The 22545-nt window shown below is 45.0% G+C and overlaps 1 long non-coding RNA gene across 1 annotated transcript; it reads left to right on the top strand.

Moving 5' to 3' along the window:
* The first annotated feature begins 201 nt into the window (after positions 1 to 201).
* On the top strand, positions 202 to 12643 carry LOC131831386 (uncharacterized). The gene is made up of 3 exons (XR_009353630.1): positions 202 to 352; positions 2649 to 2812; positions 12512 to 12643. It is a non-coding gene; the product is annotated as an uncharacterized LOC131831386 (long non-coding RNA).
* The last annotated feature ends 9902 nt before the right edge of the window (positions 12644 to 22545 follow it).

The raw sequence follows: 22545 nt of genomic DNA, 5'->3' as shown, positions 1-22545 counted from the left end.
AAGAAATTGGCATTCCCAGGCAGTGGTTTGGGACGTCCTTGACCCCAGTACAGTATCCAAACGCTGTTGTACCCAGCCAGTTGCTCACATAAAAGCAAAAACACATGAAAAAGAGAAAGTCAAAATCTCCCAGGACGGAGTGGCTGTTTTTCTCTAATGGATACCCCTTCTGAATCCCCCAGAGACCAAAGGGGACTTTAAATGACCATGGTTGTCCTCAAGAACATGTGGATGTGGGAGCAATTCCCAGAAAGGGGAAGGTGGGCAGACAAGCCAACAGCGTGTCCCACTAAAGAGGGTGGACTCCTGCTCTTATCTCAGTGACAGAAGACAGCTTTGAAGGAGGAAAAAGGTAAAATAATGATGACTAAGTACTTACTGTCTACCAGCTATTGGATTGGCTGACCTATATCATCTTATTACCCTTGCCACATACTAGATATGTGATCCTCTGCTCCCAGGCCCTTGCCTACCTCCTCTCCCCACACTTCCCTCCTTGCCTGTCACCCACCACACCCCAGTCTTCTGAGAGGCTCTGAGCTGCCCTGACTGGCAAGGAGCTCCTCCTTGGCCTTCATTCACTGCGTGGCTCAGTATAACAGTTCAAACCAGGACAGACAGGGCTCTTCTGCCTAGTATTACTGCTTCTGTAATAAGTCCTTCTCTAGAATAACAAGCATGGCCTGAATTTGATTTGTGGTGTCAAGTAGAAAGACACAGATTATGACTCCAATTCCAGCTTCCTTGGGAAGATGATGTACTCCGAAATTCTGGGCTTCTGCATCTGTGAGAGATGGCCATACTTTGGGCCAGGATTAAACAAGGTGATGGATGGAGAGCTCTCATCTCTGGGGCTGGTCCATGGGCTCTTCAGGTCCCTTTGCTTCTTGACCCCACAGGCACGACAGTCACATCTACTGAACCCACATTAGAGGCCAGAGACCATGCCAAGCTAAGCATGAACAGAGGTCCCCAGAGGTACCCTGGAGTATGTACCACTCCTCATTTAACCCCCACATAACCTTGAAAGGGCGGTTTGACCATCCTCCTTGAAACCATACCTTGAAAAGCAGAGCCTGAATGTCAGTTGGTTTGTCTGATTCCAAAGACTCTTAACTCAGTGGTTCTCAATGCTGGCCATCTGGAGAGCTTTTAAAACACTGACACACAGTCCCCACTACCCCAGACCAATTAGACGGACTGAGATGGGATTGAGTTTCTGTGACCTTTAAAAGTTACCCAAGAAATCTCATCTGATGGTCCATAAGCTATGAAACCATTGTCTTAATTATGCTCAACTTACCTACCACTGGCCACACAAACCAGGATAGCTCAACTAAGAAAGGGATTTCAAATGCTGGCCGCTCACTAATAATTAGACTGTGTTTACCACTTCTGAAGGGTCTACTATAACACACACACTTGATGTTGTCTTTGATCCTCATAGCAACCATGCAGGAATGAAATGTGGTCAATTTTCCTGGTTCACAGATTTATGTAAATAAATTAACACCTGGTACAAACAATCCATCCATAAACAGTATCATTAACATTATCACCACCACCATCTCTTGAATCCTCATGGCAGCCTCCACACTGATCCACTCAGCTCCCCATGAGACCGGGAATCCGTGTGTGTCTTCCCGTCTTCCTGCTACCCCTCACCCCAAATGCCCATCATCTCTCACCTGGGCAACTGCAGCAGGCTTCCAACAACTCCCTGCCTCCAAGCGCATCCACCCCCAGGCCATTTTCTATAAAATAGCCAGGATGACCTTTTTAAAACACAAATATTTGACCTTTCCTGACTGTAAAATGGTGATAACTGTCAGGGCATTATGTGAAGTTGGGTAGGCTGAGCCCTTTGTAAAAGTGCCCAAGGGAGGGGCAGGTGGGTGCCCAATCTTCTCCCTGTTCTCTCTGCCAAGCCACGCCCTCCCCTGTTGCCAGGCCCTCCCCCCTCCCCAACTCGGAGATCACATTGGCCCTGAGTTCAGGGTGCTTTTTGTGATTTATGTGTCCAGAGGGTTTGTGTGTGAGAGAGAATGGCTTGGTTTAGGGAGAGGGACATGTGCTTTTCTAATTCACACAAAGGTTTTGTAGTAACAGCAACTGCCCTGAAGTTGAACCTACTTCACTGAGTTATTATGCTAGACAAATGTGAAAATTTAAATAAAATGGAGGTTCCCTCTGGGAGTTGAAATTTGAACCCTGGCTGTCAGTCTTTAAAGCTACTATCCTAACCCCTGTTGTTCCCTGGAATACGGAGAAGAGAAGCTCTCAGGGGGGATCTACGGATAGGAAATTCTTTGGGCGGCAGGCTTTCTGGGAAAAGCTTCACAGACATGGGAAGGTGCAGTCTCTCCCATTAGGGCCAGAATTAGGCCAACCAAAGCCAACCACCTCGTTCACGTTGCCCATCTCACCTAGCTAGATCCTCACTTCCTTTGACCTTCAAAAGAGTGTTGTAAAACTTTGTATGAGAACATTTGTCTTAGGAGAGGGGAATTTACGGGAAAAGGTTATGCTTGGCGTCTGACCTCTGTTTCAAGTAGATTCATTCCAGGCTACCTACTTGATAGGTACGGTGTAGAGATAAGGAAAATGAGATTTTAATGTGATAATCTGTCACTATTCTTCCTTATCAGATCATTCCCTTTGCTGGCCCTTGGACTGAATACTTGGCACAGCAGTTTGGAACCAGAACATCCCTTAAAAATAATCTACTTCAATGGTTGGCATCCAAGAGCCCCTTAAGGGTGGCGTCTTCACATGACCTTTTAATGTCTGTATCTCTGATCTTCTCAGTGTGGTAAGTTGGCATGGACTCACTCAAAGATCCATTTCTTTGTCTTTGACTAGAACTTTGGTAATTTAATATGTTAAAACTGTGGGCATCTCATGTTAAGTTCTGGCTAGCAGCTAGATCTTTCATTGATAAAAAATGAAAATGAAATCCCTCTGATCTAAAATCCCACTTGGGGTCCATGGCACCATCCTGCTTCTCAGACCAGGGTTTAGTTCCACCACCCCAAACTGTCATTTTCTTGACATTTAGCTCAGTGAAGAATTTTGTTGGATAATTAGTTTCCAATCACACAGCTTGAATTTCAATACAATAGTTTTTTTTTTTTTCCAAATTCCATTTTAAAGGAAACTTAAGCTTCTGTAAATTGAAAACCGGATCATTTAGCATCAATAGAAATAAACACTGTGGAAACAAAACACTGCGCCTGAATTTCAGCTAGCTATGGTTGCTTACTGGAGATCTCAACCAGATGCCTATTCACTCATTGTCAAGGAGAGGAATGAGAGAGATGAGGCCATAGTGGAATCCTGTTAAGAAAAAAGTGGCGCTAACTGAGGCTCTCTCTAGAATTCTTATGGAAACACAATAAAAAAGGGAATACTTTTCTCACAAAAATATTTCATGTTCCTGCTACCTTCACTCTAAGGAAGAAATGATATGTTGCAGAGGTTGTAAAAGAAGTCAGAAATGGAGCCTCTGCCATCAACCACTGTCTTCCCCTTTCCAGACCTATCCAAGGACATGACCCTTTTTCCTCTTGTTGAATCATCTCTACATTTTCCTTTCCTGTGCTCATTGATCCTTTTTTCTCATTTGCTCCCCTCTTCTAGGACCCTGTTTCTACTCTGCTAGGTCTCAAGGCATGGGGTTCCCAGTTGGCTGGTGAGGGGGCTTTGAGTTTTAGAGACAGAAAAAGAGAGAGGAGTAGAGGCAGAGAGCTGGTGGTGGTGCTACACAGATCCATTGTTCAGGAATATCAGGTGTGATATTCCTGCTCAATCATCCAGGTTTATTTCGTTCTCCTCCCCATTTCCACTATGCCCTGTGAGTACAACCGAGCCTCAGCATTAACTCTGACACCCTGAGGAAGCCCTTCTGTCCCTTTCTCCCTTGCCCCCCCCTTCCCTGTGACTCTGCTCCTCCATAACAAGCAGGATGATCTCCTTTTGTCCTCTCTACACTTCACTCTGTCTTGCCTTCCTAAAGCATTCATAAATTGCAACACTATTCCGGCATTCAATTATATAATCTAGAAAGATTAGTTATTTGCCCAACATTTTCTATCCTGTGCACCACCCTGCCTCAGCAAATTTTGGAGAGTTAACCATCAGAAGCCAAAGAGAATGTGGTTATAGGTACCAGCTTCCTTGTTACCTGAATCTTCTCAATTATTCCCCCCTGCTCTGAGTCCCTTGTGTTTTGTTTATGCTGCAAAGCCCTGATTATCTAAAGCTCTCTTATCCAGAAACTGTTTTACAACCTGGAATGAGGTTGTGCTACTGGATATGTTTTATTTACTTTGAAAACTCTCTAGCTCACCTGAACCCCTGCTTGTCTGACTTCATTCAATGCCTGTCTAGATTCTTCAGATCTTCAGGGCTTTGGGGAGCCCCATTCCATTTCCTTATTGTTTAACCTCTGCTGCAGAGCAACTCTGATTTCAGCCTCTCCTTCTATGGTAGAGACACGTGCTGTGTTATCTGAATCCCACAGTTGTTCCACTAGCTTTGTTCTTACCTACTTTTAAAAGCCCACATTAAAAACATAAGAAATGGACTTTTTGAACCTCCTTTGGTATTCTGAGCCAAAGGTAAAGAATGCTGTCCTGCATTAGGCCCCTATGTTCTTGGGTTGGTTCTGTAATTTTAAGTTGTAGCTTAAAACAAGTCCCTGAATTCCCATGTATTGCCATTTCTCAATCAGCCAGTTGTGGGTAATAGTATCTAAGCTTCCTTATTAGCTGATGTTCTGTCAATTACAGAGAGTATAGCTTTAGAAAAGTTTACAGGGGACTATCATTTTTATAATTAATCTAGAGGAGTCCTTAATAATTATTTTAATAAAATCTCATATTTGGCAAAAGAATAATGATGATGATGATGATGATGATGATGAGAAGCGTTAATGGAAAACTGGCATCAGATTGAGGCTTTCTCTGGACAATACAGAAATGCTGATTTCCAGCAGATGAGCACCCTCACTCTGCTTGAACACTTCCCATAACAGAAAGATCACTACTACCTTTAAAAGTTTCCATTACTGAACTCTTAGATATTTCTTTCTTGCATAAGGCCAAAAATACCCTTTGGGAAATTTTCACCTGCTTTTCCTTCTGTGATTCAATTTGCCAACCATTCACCAAGCAGCTCCTATATTCAAAGTTCTGTGTCAGTCATCTAGGATTACAAAGATTAAGTCAGCTTGGTTTCTATACTTAAGATCTTTGCAAATAGTCTACAAATGAAAGGCTTCATGTTGTGCTGTACAGAGATACTCCACTATTAGCCAAAATGTAGGAATAGAGACTTACTCTCTTATCTGGAACAACCAAAATGATGAACAAAATTTGTGCAACAGTAGATTTTAAAAACATTGGATATTAGACAATCAAAACCACTGACTCCCAAGAGATGGGGAATAAACAATTGCCCCTACACAAGCTTATTGCTTTGAAAGACTTTTCAGGCCCTTGTGCAAAGGTGGGAATTCCAGGCACAGGAATCCAGTGGACTCCCTGCAAGAAGATGGGGGTGATTCCTGGAGACGAAGGCAACTGAGTTTGAAGAACAGACTACTGAAGAGGGGAGAGTTGCACAGAGTACTAGACATCTACAGAGGGCCCCCTTTGGATATTCAGCAGAGCATTGATCAAGGAATGCATGTGAGTAAGCTACCCCATGAGGAAGTTACCACCCAGAAAAATTAGAGGGAGCAGGACCATGAATAATGCCTGTTTCCACCAGCCACACTGGAAAGCATCATAATTCATGGGGCATTGGGTAGAGTGCTCAGAAGTTGTTCAAACCCCGCCCCCCGGGCTTAGGACTGAAAAATAATTCACCCTAGACTAAACACAGTTCTGGTTCCACCTAACAAATCTTAAAAACAAGACCCAAAAGGAGCAAACTATTTACAAGCAATTTAACTGTATCCCAGAACAAAGCTCAAGAATATTTATAGGAATACAAAAATAGCCAGAACCCAGCAAAAGAAAATTCACAAAGTATGGCATCCAGTAAAAAAAAAAAAAAAAAAAAAAAAAAAATAACCAGTTATGCAAGGAGGCAGGAAAATATGACCAATAATGAGATCAACTAGCAACCAATCCAAAGCAACTCAGAACTGACACAGATGTTAGAGTTAACAGACAAGGACATTCAAATGATTATTGAAACTGTATTCCAGGTAGTCAACTCGTGAAGCACAAACATGGGAGATATTTAAAAGACCCAGGATGAACTTCTACGATGAAAACTACACTTTCTGAGATTAAAAATTACACTGAATGGATTGAATTATAGACTGGATATTGTGAGAAAAAAACCTTTAAAGAACTTTAATAAATAGCAGTAGACACTCTATCTAATTAAACATAGAGAGAAAAAAAGAATGAAAAAAAAAAAGGAGACTCACTGCTCTTTGGAACAATTTCAAGCAGTCCAACATCCATGTAATTGGGGTCTACAAGGAGAGTAGATGAAAGGGGAAGTAGAAAAAGAACTGGACCCTAAACATGGGAAATGTAAAGCAAACCAACAAACATAATAAAGAAATTGTTCAAACCAATGCTAAAGAGAAAAATCTCAAAAGCAATCATAAGAAAATGACATATTATGTACAGAGGAACAAAAGCAAAAGAATGGCAGCAATTTCTCATAAAAACAATGCCAGTGAGAAAACAGTAATGTCTTTAAAGATAAACAACTGTCAACCTAGAATTCTATACCCAGTGCAAATACCTTTCAGAAATGAAGACAAAGTAAAGACTTTTTAGGCAAAAGAAGAAAGACTTTGTCACCAGGAGACCCACACTACAAGAAATGTTAAAGGAAGTCCTTCAGGCAGAAGGAAAAATACCTTATCTACACAAAGGAATAAAGACCCCTGGAAGGGGTAAGTATATCGGATATTTTAAAGTAGCTAAGGGTTTCTAAAAGATAATTGGCTGTTTAAACAGCAACAAAAAATAATGTAAAGGGAGTCTGGTAATATATATAAAGGAAATATATGACAAAAATAGCATGAAGCCCTAGAGGGGAGAAATGGATATATCCTATCATAAGGTTCTTAAGCTACATGTGAAGAACAGCATAACAAAACAAAGAGTTTTAGCTAAAAGACAATGAAGGAGATCAGACAGAATCATAAAAAAATACTCAACCTAAAAGAAAGGCAGAAATAGAGGAATCAGGGAACACATAAAGGATGGGAAAAATAGATCTCGTCATCCGTCTGGACTCAAAGGAAAAAACTATATCTCCCTTTCCAGAGTTAAACAGTTTCCTTTTATGTGGAAATGTTGCCAAGGGCTCATCTGAAGTTGGTGCTTCACAAGATGATGCTTGTCCTCCTTAAGGTACGACCTTGCCCTCCTCTCATTACCAACAACTAGGGTCAGCTCTAAGCACAGTCTAATTCAGGAAATAGGATTCCTTCTCACTGTACACCAAAGAAGTTGCAAGGCCTGACAAACATTGGCAGAAACAAGCAAAAACACTCAGGGAAGTGCACGTGGAAAGGGTGGGACAATGGAGGCCTGAAGATAATGATGAATGGGAAGAAGTCACTGATATGGGAGCATCCTTCCTTGACTCAGGATTTAACATCCTGGCAAAAACATCAGGATCCAGTCATAATGCATTGCCAGCACGACTTTTCAAAACTTGGATACAACAATGGGTTATAGCAAATAAGACAGAGTTGCTAGAATGAACTTGGCAGACTGTCGATGAGGGGTCAAGGTTGGGGGGGTAGATTTATTACTGAGATCAGAAAAGTCCCCATCTGTTTATATTCCCCAGGAATTCCCAGAGGAGATTGCTTTGGCTAAAGCAATAAGAAATGCAGTGATGAAAAAAGCACTGGTAACTCCAGCAGTGGCTGTCCCCTGCACCCTGGGGTTGATAGGAAGAAATGGTGCCATAAGTCTATGCTCCTTCACATCAGTAAGAATGAAAGAATTCTGGAATGTCAGAGGTTTGCATTTCTTAAGTGACAGGAGAAGGTATTTGTGATTGTTATATGGGGACAAGGGATGGAAGATCTTTGACCCTTTGACACCTGTGGCAGTGGCTAAAAGGCCAGCATGTTCCCAACGGCAAGACAGATTAACAGCCAACTAAGATAGTACCTGACTTGTAGAATTGCAAAAAGAAATTGTGAGCTAGCACAAGCACAACTCAAAGGAGATTCAGTAGGTCCGCAGAGCCACCTTGTAGTTATTTCCCCCTTCCCCACGTGCATAATTTGGATAAACAAAGTAGCTGGCAGTATCCTTCCACTGGTTCCTTGACTTACAGCTTAAGAGCTATGAGGTAGGAAGAGCCAAGTGGAAGCCTCTGAAACTATCCATCTGCAATCCCACCAGCCAAGAGAGTAAACCCAAGTCAACACTGCATCTGTAAGAGAGTTAAGGCTATTATCAAGGACAAAGTACCTAGGGATGACATTCTCCATCACATCCATGTATAATCCACCTGCACGGCCCTCGAAATATTAACAGATCATGAAGGACGTTAGTTGTCTACCATAAACATAACCAAGTGGTAGCCCCAATCTCAGTTGTTGAGCTATAAATGATATCTTTACTGAAACAGATCAACATAGCCTCTGGCATTCCTATGTTGCTATTGATCTGGTGAACATATTCTTTTCAACCCATCATCAATAACCAGGATCAAAAGTAGGTCTCATTTAAGTGGGAAGGACATCAGTACACATTCAGAATCTTGCTTAAGGCTATGTGAAACCTTTCATGCAATGGCAAAGTAGACTGTAGGGATCTTAACTGCCTTAATATGTGGGACATGATCCTGATAACATCATGTGGATTTAACCAGGGAAACAGAAACAGCAAGTCATGTGGCAGAGAAATTAAACCCCTCATAGATACCCCAATCTGCCACATCACTGACATTGTCGGGAGTCCAGTGATCTGAGCGGGTACTGCTGCACCATCTTTGAGGTAATGGACAAATGTTCGAACTTGTACCTTATTCCAGTCTTCTATTGCTGCATAACAAACCACAGAAAAACCCAGTGAGGCACAACCACTACCATGTTACTGTGTTCGCTGGTTCTGAGGGTCAGAAATTTGTAATGTCTTGTTTCAGCTTCTCGATTTCTGCCAGCTTTTTCCGGGTTCTGTGGTAGAATTAAGTCTTGATGCCATAAGGTATCATTTGTATATGAAAAACTAATTTCTCTCCTGTGTGTCTAGGATGGTACTACTTATGTACTGTACTTGGGAGAATGGGGAAAAAAAGGTCACTCAAACTACCTTCTGTCTCCTGTGGTTCAAAAGAAGAACCTCAGTTGAGAAAGGTTGGCTGGAGCTTTAGGTGGGGAAACTCTACCAGCTGGGGATGACTCAAACTGGACAAGAATCTTAGGGAGTCATTTCACCTATATTTCTAGTGCCTGGGCTGGGACACTTGAAGGCTAGCCTCAGGGAGGACTGTCAGCCAGAACATGGATACCATGGCCTTACATGCGTGGGAGTTCCAACTGTGACTTCTTCACAGTGTGGCAGCTTCAGGATAGTTGGAAGAGCAAGTGTTTCAATGAATAAGGGGGAAGCTACACAGCCTTTTATGACATAGTCTCTGAAGTCACAGAAGGTATCTTTTGCTGTCTTCGCTTTGTTGAAGCAGTAAAAACCCTACCCAGATTCCAGAAGAGGGACATGGACCTCATTTCTTGATGGCAGGAGTGTCAAAGAATTTTGAGGTCTTTTAAAACCACTAAAAATCTTTAGAAATTAGTGGCAGCATATACCACTCTTGGGAATTCTGCTCTGATTCATTTGTTGGGTGACTTGGAAGGCTGCCAGGTTTATCAGAGCAAATCTACAATGAATCTTGCCACACAGTTCCTATGACCAGTAGAACTCTTGGTGCTATTTACTGTGAATAAAGGGGTGTGTGTGTGTGTGTGTGTGTGTGAAGTCTCTGTCAAGCCTAATAAAAAGAGTTGCAGCACAGATCCTAGAGCTCTAGTGCTCGACTTTCCTTCTGCAGCAGAAAACTAAAAACCATTTGAAAAGCAGTTCCTGAGCCCCAAAGGATCTTGGGACATCAAGTGGCCATGCAGCCAGATGACCATGCTGAGTTGGTCAGACGCAGCAGTAGTATGACATCATACATGGTAATGGTTCACTTGAGATTGGGTCAGAAGGGATCCAAAGGACACAGGAAGTTTTGTCTCAGATTCCTGTGTTGTCCACCTCCCTTGCTCAGTTCACACCTAAGGCCTTATAGTTAGTTCCCTACAGCCAACAAATGAGGAAAAAACTTGGACCTAACTAGGTTGATGGGTTGTCTTGACAAGTTAGTGCCTGCATTCACTGGGCCGCCATACCATAGCCCTGTTAATGGTGGCCCTGAAGAATAGTGAAGGTCATGCCTCCCAATGAGCAGAGCTGTGAACAATGCACTTGTTCATTCACTTTACGGGTAGGGAGAAACCATCTGAGTTACGAGTATATCTAGACCCAGGAGCAGTGGCAAATGGCTTGCTGGTTGGGTCAAAACCCCAAAGGCTTGAAGTCAGGAGACAAGAAGATGAGACAAGGTAGAGAAAATCACATAGATGGACTTCTGCTACTGGACACATAGCGCCTGGCTCCCCAGCTCAATACCAGGCATACCAGAGCACCTCCCCAACAAGGGTGGCACCGAACCACTATGGACAAGATGTCTTGAGCAAGCCAGCTAGCCTGTCTCCTTAGCCCCTCCAGGACTTGAATGACAGAGGGGACATGGGGAAGGGAAAGAGGGTCTGCATGGCCCCAACAGTAGGACTGCCATCTCACTAAGACCAGTCTAGCAACCGCTGTACTGAATCACTGAACCTGCTGTATTGGTCACCAGAGAGATGGCCAGGGAACCCTCCATATGGCACATGTTCCTTAAGGAAACCAGTCAGTCTCTTGGAAATAGGTTTTTTTCCATCAGACGCCCTCTAGTCCTGAGGAAACACTGATTCAGCCTTACCAGAAGTGGATATGGTTTTGCCTTCCCTGACCCAGTGTCTGCCAACACTACCATTGACTTAGCCATTTTGATATATGTGCACATCTAGATGTTTGAGGAGTTAACACCCCAGGGGCAACCCTTGACCAGTTTGTGCCAGGAGCCATGAAATGATCCATCCTTTCTCTCCTTGAGAGGATGGTGCTCAAAGATCCAAGGAGCATGGAGCCCATTTGACTGCACCAGCAACCAGCTCAACAAGTACATTGGATTGTCCTGACATCTCTTACTCCCCCAATTCCTGTGCCTGCGTTTCCCAAATCAACCACCTCCATCATCCTCCTTTCTCAGACTCTGCTTTCTGAGAGAACCCAGGCTAAGACACTATCTCAGACCTCTTCATAAAACATGAATTTTCTGTGAAGTTAGATGCACACATGCTATAATTCAAGCAGTCTTCTACTCACGTGGACACAAAGGTCCCTTGTTTGCTTGCTTGCTTGTTTTTAGAAAAGGAAAAAACTGGAGCAATGTATCAGGTTCCTGTTTAGGGTATGATAGATTCTGTTTGTGGATGCAATGCCCATCACGCTGGGCTTCAGGCAGGCTGTGCAGGTGGTGCCGTGCACAGGGGACTTGACTGTGAGTGGGCGGGCCTTCCCTCACCAACTAGAGTCCTATCAATGGGCTGCATCTGCCCAGAGGAAGGGGTGCCTACTTCTAATTCTCAGAAGGCACAGTGGCTCATGAAGTCCTGTACCTGAAAGCACTTCCACCCCAGGAGGCCACATCCCTTCTACCCAGGAAAACCATTCTAGAGACCAGCAAAGGAGGGCAAAGTTGGGGCCTTTTGCCTGGTTGGTGGCACAGCTTTGAGACTGCTCTTGTGGGTGGTACCTCATATCTCACTGTAAAATGAAAGATGAAACTGGTGAAAAATCTAGTTATAACTCCTCTAGGAGGAAGCCAAGAAATTTCAAGGAATACAAGACCGAGCAGCAGATACTCACTTACCCCTGCCTACCTCTCACCTACTGCTGGAGTTCCACGCACCTGCAGGAAGTGACCCAGGAGGAAGTGAGATCTGAAAGGTGGATGAGATTTCTGCACTGTCACCTGCACAACAGGGACACTGCCCCAAAATGTGACAGACTTGTTTTGCATTTTAGGCAGGCTGAGTGCCTACCTCCACTTCAAACTTGAGGAGGTAATTCTACCCTCTTGGCTTCCAAGTAGCAGGGAGGGAAAGAGTGGCTCTTTTGTATGATCCTGGGATCCCCCTTCTTGGTCAAAATCCCAATTTTGCTGCTTATCAGCTCCGTGACATCAGGCAAATACTTTAACATCTCCATGCCTCAGTTTCTTTATGTGGAAACTGAGGACTATAGCAACTAACCTTTACTGACTGCTCGCTGTGTGCCAAGCCCAGTTCGGAACTCTCATAAATTTACTAATTTCTTCCTCATAATGATCCCCTGAACAAGACATTATTCTTGTGCCCATTTTACAGATGAGAAAAGAGAGTCACGCAGCTGGCAAATGGCAGAGGCATCATTCAAACCCGGTGGCTGGCTCCACTATTCTACTCTCAGCCACACGATAAAGTGGCAAACATTACCTCCTTCGCAGGGTTTGTTGAGAGATGCAGGTGAGTTCATCATGTGGAGTACTTAGAGCACATAGTGCAGGCCCCTGTTCAACTACTGTGAGCTGCTGCCCTCCTCCCGTTCGGCTGTCATTCAGGGCTGCTGGCGAGGACGCTGAAGTGGTAGAGGGCACAGGTGTAGAGGGGGAATAGCAGGTACCAGCCTGGGAGAGCTGGGGTGACTTGGGTCTACTTTTTCCTGGCAGTCCCCCTACCCCTCCAGGCAACATGGAGGAATGCACAATTCTCTCCTGTGTGTAACAGTCCACAAAGAATTTCTGGGCTCCCTCCGGGCCAGGTAACCTGTGATCCCATCTCCCATGCTTCTGAAGCTCCGAACACAAGCAGAGAAACCCGATCTCTCACCTCCTGTTGCCCCAACAGGCTCTTCCTTTCTGTTTCAGTTTCCTGACTAGGAGACCTCTCTTTTCTCCAGGGGACTGACACTGGGGATTGTGCTCCCTGTGCTTGCTGTACATCCGCATTGTCAGACCCACTTCCTGCCTTCTCTGCTCTGTTCTGTGCACTAGCAGACTAACCTCTGCGAACCATTCTCCTTGACTCCTTTGTCAGCAGGCTTCCTGTTGGGCTTGACCAATGGGAGGCACCAGCAAGAAAGAAGGCAGGAGAGGAGGGGTCAGAGGATTTCTTCCCTCCTGGGGTCCTATAAGGGCTGTGAGCCTTCGCCACTCCAGCTTCTGCCGAGGGGATCCCTCCTCCACAGCACCTGCCCCTGGCCTCTGGGAACGGTTTCCTCCTCTTGTCCCTTCACCCTAGTGGTGCTTGTGGCTTCCCCCTACGCTGGTGTCTGGGTGCTCTCACCCCTGTCTGCTCCCTTTACCCATTTCACACCCCTGTAAACTGTGCCTTAATTCACGCTTTGTATTTCCACTATCTGGGTGAACTCAGGTCCCTTCCAGGACCATGGCTGATACGCTCACACACAAGGGGACCACTTTATCCAGGAAGCCCAGAGGTGGGGCTGTATCTGTTCCATTAATTATTATTCCAAAAGCTAATCTGAGTGAAAACGTTGCCTAGTACATTTGTTAATGTTGATTAACATTAAAATTTAGAAATGATAGATGAGCATAAGAAAGAAAACAAATGCCACCCGTATTCTCAGCACAGAGAGATAAGCAGTGTGTTGCCACACACATTTTTCCTTATCACAAAGGAATCACCTTGCATTTCACCTTCCTTTACTGGCTTAAACACAGTATGAATAATTTTCTTCCTCAACAAATACACTTCAGGGACACGTAGGTGGCTCAGTCGGTTAAGCGCTTGCCTTCAGCTCCAGTCATGATCCTGGGCTCGTGGGATCAAATACTGCCTTGGGCTCCCTGCCCAGTGGAGGGTCTGTGTATCCCTCTCCTTCTGCTCCTGCCCTCCACCCCCCAGCACTTGTGCACTCTCTCTCTCTCACAAATAAATAAAATCTTTAAAATAAATAAATAAATAAATAAACTTCAACACTAATGGAGTTACTTCTAAAACCGCTAACTCAAACTTCCTAATGGCTGCATAATAGTCCACATAGGGCTACTCCTATACTTTTAATCAGCCTTCTACTGACATTCAGTTAGGTTCCAATTTTTCTTTATTATAAACACTGTTGCAATAAACACCCTTGTACAATATAAAATCCTTGAAAATAGAACCGATAAACATTTTCCAGCAAAACTTGCACATATGCTGCGGCAGCGGGGTCACCCCCTCTCAAGAGATAATAATATCTGCCTTCCCTGCCTCCTACTGATGTTGTGAGGTTCCACTGAGAAAATGGAGACGTCAGTCCTCTGTACACTGTAACGTGTGTGGGGTGACTCTTCCCTGCGATCGAATTCTTTCACAACGACCCCGCAAGGCAAGCATGGTGGATACATCCTCGAGGCACACTGTACCAACAATTTGGCCAGACATGAAGAACTGAAGGCTTACTTTTAGGCTTTTATACATGATGTCTCTGTAGCACAACAAAGTGTTGTGCATAAGAAAAGCAGCCTCCCAGCACCAGAGTAAACGCCCAGCTGGCAGTGCATTCGATCTGTTCTGGTGCATGTTAACTCATGCTGTCCCTTCCAGAAGGTCATGTCAAACAACTGAAGGAATCTGATTCATCCAAGAGGTCTGTGGGACTCAGAGGTCCCTCCCTGCCAGTGTTGGTTAGCCCAACCCCTAGTGCTTGTTAGTCATTAGAACTACCTTCCAGTCCTATCCAGTCTCTTCTAAAAAGCACTTTAGATTAAAAAAAAAAAAAAAAATTGCTTGATTAAAAAAACTGAGCAATAGTTTAGCTTTTTTTTTTTTAATTGGGACTTTTATGTCAAGTGGGGAAGCTACATTGACATTTCATAGAAAAACTGCCCCATCACTGAGAAGGTGCTCCATTTTGGATGGATTCATGATTTACCTTGTACAAGCCTAAGTTCGTGGATGTTCTCTGCTCTTGCCGTGGCAATACGATTAAAATGTCAAACAAAGTTTCCTGGAGCAAGAGTCCTACACAGCTTTCAATTCTTAATGAAAGACACCAGACAAGTTTTCAAAATCTGACTTGAGCCAAAGTAATGCTATTTGTTAGGTAGTGTGAAAAGAAAAGGTCTCAGTGCCTTAAAGTGGTGATGTTCTACCAAGGAAAATGATGTTCTGAGGCATGATATTCTTTATGATTGCTTGTTTTCTGTTGTGGTTCCGTTTTGCCACAAAAATTCAATAAAAGGGACATAACCCTATGTTATAATGCCATAAAGTGTTTTTATTTTAAAGCCCTGTGAATTAAGAAGAGGCACCAAACCTTCTGACTCTTTTCTCAAATACTGTTTCACTTTTCTCTCTTCGGGGAAGGACATAGAGGAGGAGGAGCAGAATAAGCTGTTTGTGCCAGATATAACTCACCTCAACGGTACCAGAGGTCCATGGCCTGCTTTCTGATTGGCTCAAGGAAGCACCTGCCACCGAGTCCCACAACTTGATCTAGGGCTCTTGGCAAGGAAAGGTGTGCACCCCTCACAGAGATGCTGAAATTGACTTTGGTTCCTTCCTTCCTAATCTTACATCTGTAGATATTCTGTGGTTTCCATGGGTTTATTCATTTCCATCACCACCACTGCCTTATGGTTATGTTTTGTGGGTGGGTTGTTTTTTTGTTTGTTTGTTTTTTGTTTTTTGTTTTTTTTCCTTTTTTGCAGGTGTGTATTCAAACAAAGAAAATGAGTAAGAAAACAATTATGATAGCGGGGGAAAAAAAAGATTCAAAATTGCCATATGTGAGACCCATGGGAATCCCTGATTAATTTTCATTTTCATCATTTAGTTCTGAGCTTGGCCTGATTCACTAAATGTGTAAGTATGGTCATGGACTTGATTTCCTTGCAGCTTTGGGGAAAAAATGAACCAGTCTAAGTCTCTCTCACCATGATCAGTTCCTGAAAGGCAAGGTCAAACTCCATGTGCCACTAGCCCCAATACTACAGCTGCAGACCTCTGTCACACAGTGATCCCCAAAGTGGGAATTTTGAAAGATTTTAGAGGGTACTCAGCTTACACTGAAAACATCATGTCCTAGACAGAATTGTCCATTCCTTTGTCTATGTTTCCCTTGTCTTTTCTTGGATCCACATTCTCCTACCCATTTTGAGTACCCAAAATACTTGATTCTGAAATAATAATCTGTTAGAGAATAGTTACGAGTGTTAGGATACTCGAGGAGTCTCATTGGAAATGGAAGGACCAGCATGAAAATGGCACAAAAAGTACTTGGGGTGGGGCACCTGGGTGGCTCAGTGGGTTAAAGTCTCTGCCTTTGGCTCAGGTCATGATCTCAGGGTCCTGGGTTCGAGTCATGCATCGGGCTCCCTGCTCGGCGGGGAGTCTGCTTCCCCCACTCTCTCTGCCTGGCTCTCTGCCTACTTGTGATCTCTGCCTGTCAAAAATAAATAAATAGAATCTTAAAAAAAAAAAGTACTTGGGGAACTCCAGAAGTGGGGAGATCACTGTATGGCGGCAACCATTAGGAAAGTCTCCAGAGAGGAGCAGAGGGGAGCTGAGCCTCGGACAGACAGGAAGGTTGGATGGGACTGAGCGAAGTGGGCAAGAGGAGGAAAGACGAGGCATTCATGGAGTGCGGGTTGACAGAGCTGAAAAGGTAAGTCTGAACAGGTGTGCTAAGGAAATGGTGAGTCTGATTAGAAAAAGTTTTCACAAAGGCAGCATGTAAAGACATGCTAGAGAGGAACCAGTTAGTTTAATGAAAGCCCAAGAGATTCGGACTTGATCCTACAGGCAATAGAAGGGAAAACGACAGGGGGAAAGATATCTTTAAAGACAATGGATGCGACACTAATGGCCAACATGGGTGTCATGAGACTCCCGCACAGTCCCGCTGAGGGGCCATGAGGCTAAGGAGGAGACACGGTGGCTGTGACAACAGAGAGAGTAGAAGTGAGTGAACGAGGCTCGACAAGAAGACTTCACAGAACTTTGGGAGCTGCCCAGGGTCCTCCCAGCAACTGTGTCATGAATAAGGCCTTTCTTTTTCTCTGAAAGTCTCACCATTCTAGTCCTTGACTTTGCCCTTGACGGTCTCATCAGCTCTGCTGTGCTAAAATGTTAAAGGCTGACTATGACTTAAAATAGGAGCAAGAGAATAAAACTGCACAGTGACAAGAAATATTGAGCCATGGGCACGCTCTAAGAAATAACATCTCATAGAATTCCTTCAAAATTCTAGTAAAATACATTTCTCAATAGCAAGAAAACAAAAACAATGGGCAGGTTTGCAGGGAGTTATACAAGAAGCCATTTACTCCAAATTTTTCGTCAAGTTGGGGCGTTTGTGTTGCAGTGGATTGCTGTGACACCAAGAGAAAGCACATCAGCCTGGATTAGATATCATGACTCTTCCTTCCAAATTGCACTGATGGCTCAGGTTCATGCCCCTCAGCACATCTGGACTTCAGGAATGAGTCATTTCAAGAGGCACCCCCAAACAGAAGTTTCTGTTCCCACCCCTTGCTCTACTGCGTACTCTGCACTTGGGAGTACCTGTTAAACAAATCAGACAAGAAAACGTTGTTCTCTAAAGCAGTCATGCAAATTTGCACAGGCAGAGGGTCTGAAAGGAATCAGGCCTGGCCAAAGTGACCTCAGGCAGCTGCCAAGGGAAAGAACCTTGCTTCTAAGAATGTTCTGCAGTCTTCCACGTCTCCTGCCATGACAGGCAACAGTGGTGTGACAATTAAGTGTGGTGGGTGGGCATTTCTGTGGGCTGGGAGCCTATTTTAACTTCCAACTGTGGGAGTGAGCTTTAACTCTGTGCTAAAATTAGGGGAATCCAGCAACTCCTGTGGTTATTTCAATCAGTTCCCTCTTATTGAATAGCAGCAGCACAGTTAAGTAATAACATGGTAACCTTGCCAAGACAGAAATGAAATGCTGAGTGTTGCCCAGTTGGACCTGAAATCGCTTCAATGATCTAAGTGGAGAGCCAGACCAACAAAAGGGCTGCTGGCACCTTGGAGGTGGGGGGAACTGGGGACACGGACTAGAGTCCCCACAGCGGCTCCTCTGACGCTCAGGGAAATTTCAAGGGAACAGGAACTGATGGGCCGGGCCATCCAAATTTCCCTAACAAAGTGCCAAGATTTCCAATGGTCAGGAAGACTTGGTTTGATCTCCCCTTTCAGAGACTACACACTGGTTCTGCCAGGGCAGCCCACAGCTAGAGCCAGGGCATCAACAAGACCTTGGCCCTGTTGCCTGAGCTCACACCACACTAATGAGTGTAATAACGATCTAGATAAACAGCTTCTTACAGCCATGCTGTGCAGAGGGTTGTTCGGACTGGCTCTCCTAGGGGAGGAGGATTTTTCTCTAGCCGAGAGGGAGAAAGGCCAGCTCCCAGTTCAGAGCAGAGAACCGAGATAAGGAAAAAATGAAAATGAGGAGGAGGGCAGAACCAGAAGCCTTGAAGAAAGCTTCTTTTGAGGATGCTTGGAGCACCAAGGGGTGCACCAGCCCGGAACCATCCCCACTGGGCTGAGGTTGGAGATGGAGGGAGAGAGGGGAGGGGGACCCGAGGTAGCAGATGTCAAGATTACCATAGTTTGAGCACCTGAACACTAGGGTTTTCATTTCACCTTTCCCACTCTCCTGACTGTTTTGGCTATTTTCTTCTGTGTGGTTAGGCTGATCTGAATTCAAGTCCAGCCCACAGTCAAGGGGCAGGGGGTGACAGGGGTGGGGAGGACTGCAAGGAGGTGGGATCATGGTGGCCATCTGAGAAGTTGGCTAGCGCATACACCAACATCGTTTAGCCTATCTGCTAAGAAGCAGAACGAACAACAGGGATGGAAGGAGGAAATCGGCCTACTGTGCTTTGGGCCTGACAGTGGTTGTCAACCCTGGCTATGCTTCAGAATTACCTAGGGTGCATCTAAAAAATACAGACACGTGGACCATACCCCAGATATTCTATCGTATTTGGTCACAGGTGGGGCCTAGGCATCAGAATGTTTCAACTTCCCCATGTCATTCCAATGAGCTGCAGGACTGGCAGACACTGAGTCTTTCTAGCAAAGGTTAGGTAAGGGACAAGACTGAAGGGAAAGCATGGGCACACGTTCTGGGTGTCTCCAGGTGGAAAGGCCACTTAAGGGGCACTGAAAGAGGACTTCTCATCCCCTACTTGGTATCCCCTCCATACCATCCCTGACAAAGTGCCTTGGCTTCTAGAAACCCATCCCCCCACCCCCCCACCTGAAGACAGGTAGCTCATAGTGGGACACAGCTGCCTGTCTGAAGGACACCTTATGTTGAGCTGATTTCACTGATCTCTTCTATTCTTTTTTTTTTTTTTTAAGATTTTATTTATTTATTTGACAGACAGAGATTACAAGTAGGCAGAGAGGCAGGCAGAGAGAGGAAGGGAAGCAGGCTCCCCGCTGAGCAGAGAGCCTGATGTGGGACTCGATCCCAGGACCCTGGGATCATGACCTGAGCTGAAGGCAGAGGCTTTAACCCACTGAGCCACCCAGGCGCTGCCTGATCTCTTCTATTCTTATTCCTATCCTTTGGGTTTTAGTAGAAAGGCAAAAAGAGAATTCCACACAGTGTCGTAAAAACACGAAGTCTGAGCACCAGCTGTATTATTATTGGTTGGAAGGTTTGGTCCTGTGATACTGTCAAGCCACAAGGAAGCCCACTCAGGGAGGGGCAGGTCTTAGCAGTTCCGAAGTTCATCTCTCCTCTCTCTGCTCCTAGAAGCCCACCTGCCGCATATCCCATCCCCTGTACACCACAGCATCCTTCATGTTCTGATAGGACCATGGGCTCAAGAGCTTAATGGGTTACTTTGCCTTTTGTTTTAGTAATTGTCTTCACTGCCTTATCCTCAAATCAGGCCTCTACAGAAAAGCTAGTAGATTTTGTTTCATTAATTAATTGTTTTTGTTCAACAAATCCTTATTAAAAGTCAGTTTGGTGCTGAGTCCCCAAAGCTATGATGGTGGGATACAGGCGGCCCTGGTCCAGCTGCCACGGAGCCCTCACTGAATAATCATACAGACACCTGTCAAACCACAAGTGTGATCAGTGGGGTACAGGAGAGCTCATCTGGGGGCCTGGCCCCGTGTGAATGTGAGGGAAGGCATTGGCTATGAGGAGGGCTCAAAGAGTGGTTCAGGCAGAGGAAGAAGCCTGGACCAAGGTCCTGGGCAGGGAGGGAATACACGTGTAGGAAGAATCAAAAAAAACTACTGTGTGGCTAAGCTCTAGAGCAAGTGGGAGGGAACTCAGGAGGGAGTGTGGTCGAGGAGAGGGTAGAAGCCATGTTAGGGTATAGTACCATCACAAGCATGGTAGAAGGCCAACCAAAAGGGTTCACCAGTCAAGATCAAGTATAAAGATGTCAGAAAGAGCCTCTAAATTCAGTACTCTCCTACCCCCAATTTATTTATCTGTTTACGTACTTGTTTATTTTTAAGTATTTATTTATTTATTTGAGAGAGCGCTCACACCCGTGGTGGGGGGGTGGGCAGGGGCAAAGGGAGAGAAAGAATCTTAAGCAGACTCCGCAATGTGCTCAGAGCCCAGTGTGGGGCTCCATCTCATGACCCTGAGATTGTGAGCTGAGCTGAAACCAAGAGCTGGATGCTTAATAGACAGCCACCCAAGCAGGTGCCCCATTCCCCCAATTTTGCCATTACTCTGCATTTGGGTTTTAGAACATGGAAAGTTCCTCCTAGAAACTGAAAAATCTTTTTCAAATAACCAAAGGCTTCTATCATTTATTCATTCTACTACTATTCCCAGGCATCTACTATGCACTGGGCATTGCCCCTTGGCCACTGCCCACAAAGAGCTTATAGCCAGTGGAGAGAGACAGAGCAGGAAAAGCAGCCATGCTGCCAGGGGCCACCCTGAGTCTCCGGATAGTCCCAGTGCTTCCCTCCACCCCAACCTTCCTCAGACTGGCATTGGTATGAGCAAAGCTGAGACCCACAAAGACAACAGCAAACAAAAGAGTCCCTCTCCTATCAGCCTAGTGATGCGACACAGGTAATACATAAAAATATGCATATATACACAAACCACGTAGTTATAAATGCTATGAACGAAAAATCAGGTAAGAAGAGAACCAAATGATGGTTTGTAGAAGCTGTACAAGACAGCTGCTACAGCACGGAAGGCATCTCATGAAGTAACATTTTAGCAGGCAGCACAATAGGAAGTTACATGGAGAAACAACATTACAGGGAGAGGGCAGAGCAAGTGCAAAGATCCTGAGGTAGAGCATGCTTAGCGTGTTCCAGGAACGTAGGGAAGTCAGTGAAACTGGAGGGGAGCAAGCAGGGAGAGGGACAGCAAGGGGAGATTGTCCCTAGGGAATAGAGGGTATGGTGTCAGAGAGGGAGGCAGGAACCAGGTCACAGAGTCTTGTAGGCCACAGTAAGGAGTTTGGAGTCAATTTGCAATGGAAAGTCAGTATCTACAATAAAGCCTTACACAAGGTGGTTAAGTGCTGAGAAAAAATAAATCAGGTTAAAGGGATAGAGAGAGACTGGAAGGCTGGGGAAGCTATTTAAAACAAGCGGTCAGAGAAGTTCTCTCTGAGGAAGTGACTTCAGGGCTGAGTCTTGAACTATGTGAAGCAGCGACCATACAGATTTCTGGGAGAAGCCAGTTCTAGGCAGAGAAAATAGCACTCAAGTGGGAATACACTTGACATATTCTGGAAAGAGCAAGGAGGTCACAGGGGCTGGCGCTTAGTGTGGGAGGAAAGGATAGAAGGAGACGAGGCTGGGGAAGGAGGCAAGAGCCAGTTCCGAGGCCTTGGAGGCCAGAGTAGGGCCTTCTATTTTATATGCACCAGAAAGACTTTGAGGATTTCAAGTAGAGGAATGATCTCTCTGTTTTAGGAGGATAACTCTGATTGCTGGGTTGAGAACAGCGATAGAGAGGGAGAAATAGAAACAGGGACATGGGGTTTGCGGTGGCTGAGAAGTTTTGGCCTATGACAGCAATGGCATCAGTGATTAGGCTGGGATTGGATCAAAAAGCAGAACTGGTAGTATTCACTGATACTGTAGACAGAGAGGCGGGAGGGAAAAAAAGAAATCAAGATGGCTCTGTTTTTGTCTCTTGTCGGCTTGTTGAATGAACCGAATCAAAACCCAGTGAATTTCTGCAGATGGAAGAGAGCCTCCAGAAGGGGTAGCCCTGGGTGAGGGGCCACAGGCTGGTGATGGGGGAGATATAGAGGGGGACAGGAAGGCACCACGAAGCTGGGAACAGGGAGCAAGGAAAGGAAGGGGAGCCCTGGGGGACCCTAAAGAGATGGGGTGGGGGAGGACCTCTGATGGACAACCTGCGAGTTTTGATCCCTACATTACATT

Source organism: Mustela lutreola, chromosome 5, assembly GCF_030435805.1.
Source record: "Mustela lutreola isolate mMusLut2 chromosome 5, mMusLut2.pri, whole genome shotgun sequence".
Taxonomy (NCBI): domain Eukaryota; kingdom Metazoa; phylum Chordata; class Mammalia; order Carnivora; family Mustelidae; genus Mustela; species Mustela lutreola.
This window is presented reverse-complemented; position numbering and strand designations above follow the sequence as displayed.